A 6,551-nucleotide genomic window follows, 5' to 3' on the forward strand; every position below is an offset into this window, starting at 1 on the left:
CTCACAGTGAGTGTGTGATTCTGTTTAGTGTACCTCACATGTTTTTCACTCTTCTCTCCACTCGTGTTTACACTCATTCTCACAAGTGTATCACTCCTCTCATAGCTCCAACATTCAGCTGTACCTGCAAGGAAAATCACCTTAGCCATCCTTAAGGAGGTCACAGGTGGTGCAATGGGAGTTCGCAAATCCCCATCCTCGTTAGACTCGTCAGATGAATCTGAGTCATAATCTACAAGTTGCTAGTTTCCCTCTTTAGGTTCCAGATTTGAATTCTGGGAAGGTAAACAATGATCTAACGAATTTAGCATAAAGATCAAAGTTCCCTTCTAATGTCTATGAAGACATTTTCTTGTGACTCATCAGGTAATATCTGAATCATTGTCAACAAGTTGCTGATCTGCGCCTATGTCAGATCCACTATCCACAGATGCATGCAGGGGATTTAAGCCCGGGGAGGTAGACACTGACCACTGAAATATGGATTTCGGATCAGTATCCTCTCCTAACACCTGTAAAGGCAATTGGTCAATTAAAGAACCTTGAACAATCGAATCTGACCTTAAAATGGTCGAAACTCTTGTTTCCGTCAACTCATCCTTTGTGTGTGACCTTTCCTTGTGCATCAAGAATTGTTTGTGTTTGAGGTGGTGACACTACATCGGATACCCTGGCCGACAGACAAATTTCAATAGACGCACCCTGTTGAGAGAATGAATCTAGTAACTGTTTTTGTGCCTTTTTAGCCATTACATCTTTTTGAGAAGATGTATGGGAACTAGCAGTTGTCTCGGTTTAAATACTACTCATCTATGTAGGAGACGAAGCTGCTGGGTTGACTTCAGAACCTTTCTTATGTGATGCAGTAAGGCACTATCTCCATCACGCTCACTCATACTTCATTTTAGTGGTAAGAGAGTGTTGGTTGGTTCTGTTTTTGTGTTTGTCTTTACAGTCTGGGATAAATGTTGTGGGTTTTCAACCTCATGACTGTCAATGAAAGAAAGCCATTGGATACTGAACCTGTATCACAGAACGTATGGCACTATAGAGATAAAATGTACTTAAGATCTATAATGAATTAAAATTATACATTTAATCTTTTGAGAGAAATGATGTACAATAGTGATTTCAAAAGATTTTACATAAAATAAGAAATCACTAATGTTGAAAGAAGTTTGAGTTCAATGATAACATTACCAGCTTGCAAACAGCCATATCCCTCAGTTAAACCTTTGCTATTATCTCCAAAGGTAACCAGTGGGCCAGCTTTCTCAACTACATTTGATAGCAGGGCTCTATCTCCGGTATATGTCTTGAGTATCCACTGTCAAGAATCCACACTACCGGTTCCACCTGTTTACTGCCCTGTATTACAAATAAATTAGACCTTCTTCGGAACCCAAACCTGGTTGGGTCCGGCATACTTGTAGAATTGGCCTTTGTCAGGCAAAAAAACATTCTTAATTTTCATGTACTCAACTTTCTCAATGACTGGACATTTGACCTTGTAAACAGCCTTAACAAATTTCTGTTTAGGCTTAGGCACAAATGTCTCCTTTCTAGCCTTAGAAGGACTAGCAGTCTTAGACCTATCATGCTTCCTATTATTCACATGCTGATGAGGAGTAGTCTTATCACTAGAAACATGCTTACCATTAAAATAAGCATACATCAAATTGAAAGTACAAGACATACAATTAGCAACACCACATGCTTTATGAGAGGGATTAACAACAGGCAAAATATGCATGGTAGACATGGCAGTTTTGTTATCCAACTCATGTGTGTCTGAGTTAATCTCAGTTGCTTTCACAACTTTGACTGGGACTTTCGACACACTTGGCTTGGAAACAACCTTCTCATTAGCATGATCTTTATCACGTATTTCTTCTTGAATAATAGAGGAGGTCGCATCAAATGGTTCAGCAATTGGTGCTTTATAGAGAGGTTTATCAACACCCTTAAGCACACGTGGTACTTCCCTACCTTTAGCACATACATGAGGAGGGGAGTTTATGCCTAATTCTCCAATAGCAGCATTGTAATCATAACCTATTCCAGATGTTTGATTAACAGCTTGCTTACTGTAGAACTCTTTAGCCTTCGAACAAGAATTGAAGCAGGCTTTAACCTTAGTCTCAAGACCGGTGATCTTGTCTTTGAGAATAGTTTCGAGTTGTCTATAACAGTTAACTCTATTCTCTAGAAAAGATACTTGTTCTTTTAACTTGTCTTGATTAATGTGCACAAGTCTTTAATTCATTGACTTCTTTCTCAAGGTCTTTGATCTGTTGACTTAACAGTTTATTATCATGACGAGCACAATCTAAGGAACCTCCTAGATGATAAACTAATTCAGCATCAGTAAGTTTTACCTCTTTTCTTGACGATGAAGATTTTCCATCAATAGCCATAAGAGCAAGATTCCCTTCTTCTTCATCTTCACTATCAGTATCATCCCAGCTTCTTCCCTTTGCCAGATAAGCCCTTTCAGAGTTACTCTTCTGATTTGAATCATAAGAGTTCTTCCTTACTTGCTTTTGCTTCCTGCATTCTGTGGCAAAGTGTCCCAACTCATTGCAGTTATAGCATCTAATGATGCTCCGATCAACCATCCCTGTTTTGTATCCACCACTACTGGTGTTAGAGGATGAAGATCCACCTGTCTGGAATCTGTTGTAGTTGGACTTGTACTTGAACTTGGGATTTCTCTTGAATCTGACATTGGAGAATCTCTTGACAATTTGGGCCATTGACTCATCTTCCAATTGCTCCAAGTCTTCCAAGGAGTAAAAATCATCATTGGATTGATTTGTAGTAGGATGATCATATTATGCTACTAATACATTTTCCTCAGCCTTGGAATACTGTACCATTCTCTCTGACTGTTGAGATTGTTGTTGTTGTTGTTGACCTTCAGCTACTAGAGCAGTAGATGTGCTGACCACTCTATCTTTCCCGTAGACTTCCTTCTGCTGAATCTGCTCTAACTCATAGGTTTTTAACACACCATAGAATCTAGCCAAAGAAATCTCACTCAGATCTCTAGCTTCTCTTATGGCAGTGATTCTATGTTCAAGATGAGTTGGCAGTGTTAACAGGAACTTTTTGTTGACCTCCCTGATTGAATAATATTTTCCATTTATGTTCAGGTTGTTGATCAATGCATTGTACCTCTCAAACACTTCAGTAATTCCTTCTCCTGGATTAGATTTAAAATATTCATACTCACAGGTTAGGATCTCCAACTTGTTCTCCCTAACTTCATCTGTACCTTCATTAATCACCTCAATAGTTTCCCAGATGTGTTTGGAATTTTTACAGTTCATCACATGTCTGTTCATCAAGGGATCGAGGGAATCAACTAAAATTAACTGAAGGCTGGCATCCAAGGAGGCTTCTTCTTTTTCAGCAGGAGAAAAATCCTCAGGCTCTTTTGCATAGGTTCTAGCTTTGGTAATCACAACATCATCTACTCTCATCTCTGGTTCAATAACCATCAGAGTTTTTGGACCCTTCTTTAACAAGTTCAGATATTTGGGATTTGCAACTTGTAAAAACAAGAGCATCTTTTTCTTCCACATAATATAATTTTCTTTATCAACTAGTGGAATTTTAACAGTTCCAACTTTTTGTGAAGTCATTATGAATTTTTGAATAAATAAAAATTCAAGGAGTTGAAAAAATCACAAAAGTCTAGGATCTTGATTTGTTCGTTAATCAGAAGGCTCTGATACCAATTGTTAGGTCCTAATGTGTTTGTAGAGGGGGGGTTGAATACAAACTATACCTTTTAATCGAATTTAGTGCGGAATAAAAATTGAAACAAAATTCAAGTTAAATAAAAATATTATTAAATTTGAAAGGTGTTACAACAACAGTATCGATTACAAGGGATTAATCTCAAATTAATTATCACAAATCTAGAATAAATTCGACATGAACTTTTTCTATTTTTGCAATAAAAAGAATCAAATGCTAAACGCAATTTGAGATTAAGTTCTAGGGATTTTGATCCGCTAGATAGTTACACAAGAACAAGAGAATGATTTCTAGTGGTTTGGATTTAACTTTAACAACTAGAAACTGTTGATATTGAATTTGCAGCAGTGAGATGAAATATTTGTGCTCTGCTTTTCTTTTGTTCTTGAGTTGTTGACTTATGTTGTGTGTCTGTCTAAATGTCTGCTGCTTCGTTTCTTTTATATTTCAATCAACAGAATCCACTTGAACTGGCACGACAATCGGCAAGACAATTGAATGAACTGGCAAGACTATCGGCAAGACAATTGATTGAACTGGCAAGACTATCGGCAAGACAATTGATTGAACTAGCATGACAATCTGTTGAACTAGTAGAACTTTCGGTATGACAATCTATTTGAGCTGGTATGACTTTCGGTATGACAATCTGATTGTCATACCAGTTCAAATGATTGTCTTGCTAAATTAATATTGAATATTAATTCAAAATCAATTCTGAAAATTCCTAATATTAATTCAGAATTAATCAATTAATTCAATTAATAAATAAATTAATCTTTGCAGATATAATTTATTTTCTTAATTAAACTATATGACTTAATTAATTAATAGAGAGTTAATACTACTCTTGAACATTAACCATTCTTCTGAAAATCTTCTGAAAATCACTGTCAATTATGAATCAATTTCACCACTTCAATGTTGACACTCGATGTACTGTCTGGTTCATTAGTGACTAACTTCCGTGACGTTTCTTCATGTCTTGACTTTGATACTTGATTTTCTTCAGATTAAATCCTTGTAATTATCTGATACCCTGACGAGATCTCTGTCACTTGATTAAATCCACAATCTTGTTTTATATCACTGAGGCTTGATCAATTTCTTGAACTTCTTCCAGTGAAGTAATTCCTCAAGTCTGTAGATGAACCTTGTTTCTGAATCCTTTGACAGATGTTACTTTGAGAGATCTGTTTGACGATAGATACACTATTTACTTGTTACATTCTTATTTGAGTTGAGTTAAATCCTCGAATAAACAAATAGGCTATGACATATGCCTTTCACTTTCTCAGCCTCAGCTTCTTTAGTCAACACTTGAGTTTGTTCGGGATTCGCAACCTTTCCAGACCTTAAAGTGATTGCCTTTACCTGCTCCTTAGCTTCCCTCTTTCCTAGCACTTCAGAGTCACTAGGTAGTGTACCAGGCTGATGATTTAGCAGTGCATTGGCAATTTGCCCAATTTGATTTTCCAAGGTCTTGATAGAAATGGCTTGACTCTTGCACATAAGCTTCAACTCATCTAATTCAGATTTTTCATTGGCATATTGCAGCTGGAGTTGTTGTCTTGGTGCATATTGCGGTTGCTCAAAACCAGGGGGGTTGTACTGCTTAGCTGGATATTGCTGATAAGGCTATTGAACCGCATTCTGAGTGTTGCTCTAGCTGAAATTAGGATGATTGCGATTGTTGGGATGATAGGTGGCTGGCACTGGTTGCTGCGATTGCGGGAAGTTGCTCACAAACTGAGCTGATTCACTAGAAATTGCGCACTGATCAGTCTCGTGGGCACCAGCACAAAGCTCACAGACAATAACGATTTGATTAACTCTATAATTATCCAAAGTGTCCACCTTCATCGTCAAATCCTTAAGTTGGACAGCGATAGCAGTTGCTACGTTCAACTCTAGAATTCCTGCGACTTTTCCCTGAGCCAGCCTCTGGGAAGGATTCTGGTACTTATTAGCAGCCATCCGTTCAATAGTTCATAAGCTTCATTGTATCTTTTAGTCCACAAGGCTCCTCCTGATGCTGCATCAAGCATGGGTCTAGAAGTAGCACCCAATCCATTATAGAAATAGTTGATAATCATCCAATCAGGCATGCCATGGTGTAGGCACTTCCTTAGCATCTCCTTATATCGATCCCAAGCCTCACACAAAGATTCTTCAGTTTGCTAAGCAAACTGAGTAAGAGCATTCCTGATTGTAGCAGTCTTCACCATAGGGAGGAATTTAGTGAGAAACTTTTGAGCAAGATCTTCCTAAGTGGTGATAGACACTGCTGGTAGCAAATGTAACCAGCACTTAGCCTTGTCCCTTAGAGAGAATGGGAAGAGGCGTAGCTTGATAGCATCTTCAGTTACATCATTAAACTTGAAGGTGTCACAGATCTCGATGAAATCCCTGATGTGCATGTTGGGGTCTTCAGTAGGAGAACCCCCAAACTGAACTGAGTTCTGTATCATCTGAATCGTGCTTGACTTGATCTCAAAAGTGTTAGTCCTGATGGCTGGTCTGATGATGCTTGACTGAATGTCATTAATCTTAGGGTTAGAATAGTCCATCAAAGCCTTCGGATTTTCCGCTTGATCACCCATCTCTACTAAAGCTGGTTCTTCAACTTTCTCTTCTTCTTCTACCTTCTTTTCTTCCTCAAAAACTTCCTTACGAACTACCACAAGTTCTTCCTCGGCTTTATCCAGTGTTATCTTACGAGTACGCGAACGCGTATGTATACACCCTCGCTAGAGTACCTGAAATAAAACAAGGAACAAATATGT

General features: G+C 38.1%; 1 non-coding gene across 1 annotated transcript; it reads left to right on the plus strand.

The window, feature by feature from the left end:
* Window positions 1-5,871: 5,871 nt before the first annotated feature.
* On the plus strand, window positions 5,872-5,978 carry LOC141682212 (small nucleolar RNA R71). Its single transcript, XR_012559614.1, has one exon. It is a non-coding gene; the product is annotated as a small nucleolar RNA R71 (small nucleolar RNA).
* Window positions 5,979-6,551: the final 573 nt, after the last annotated feature.

The sequence above is a fragment of the Apium graveolens genome, chromosome 8, assembly GCF_009905375.1.
Source record: "Apium graveolens cultivar Ventura chromosome 8, ASM990537v1, whole genome shotgun sequence".
NCBI lineage: Eukaryota > Viridiplantae > Streptophyta > Magnoliopsida > Apiales > Apiaceae > Apium > Apium graveolens.